The sequence below is a fragment of the Anoplopoma fimbria genome, chromosome 23, assembly GCF_027596085.1.
Source record: "Anoplopoma fimbria isolate UVic2021 breed Golden Eagle Sablefish chromosome 23, Afim_UVic_2022, whole genome shotgun sequence".
NCBI lineage: Eukaryota > Metazoa > Chordata > Actinopteri > Perciformes > Anoplopomatidae > Anoplopoma > Anoplopoma fimbria.
This window is the reverse complement of record NC_072471.1, coordinates 7,623,967-7,624,494: the sequence shown is the minus strand read 5'-3', so window position 1 is coordinate 7,624,494 and position 528 is coordinate 7,623,967.

Here is a 528-nt window from a genome sequence, read left to right as displayed (position 1 = left end):
CTCTAGCTCCCAGGCGGCTCAACCTCCTCTAGCTAGCTAGCTAGAGGAGGTTGAGCCTTGATCCACGGTACCGGTACCGTGAAAAACACCGGTAATCCGGCACGGTATACAGGAGGATGAGCCGTCCAGATAAACATCCGTGAAAACATCATGATGTAACGTCACTGCACCGCGACTGTGACAAGCGAAACATTAAATAAAGATAATAAAACATTACGGCGGTTGCGGTCATTTTTAGGCGGATGGAGCAGCATGGTTGTTTCGGTTCATTTTACGCCGTTTTAGTGTGCTAAAAGACCCGCTGTCACTCCCAGAGTTTACCCTGACTTGGAGCACTCTGCTGCGGGTGTTTTGACGCTGTGATGCCGGTCATTTTACGCCGTTTCACTGCCTTAAAATCCCAGCTAGCATGTATATAGCGGACCACTGGTGGCGTTAGGACGGCAAGCCACCGGTGGTATGCCAACTGTGGCTCGACATCGGACCACTGACAGTTACAAAACACATCGGGCCATCGGCGGATTTTGG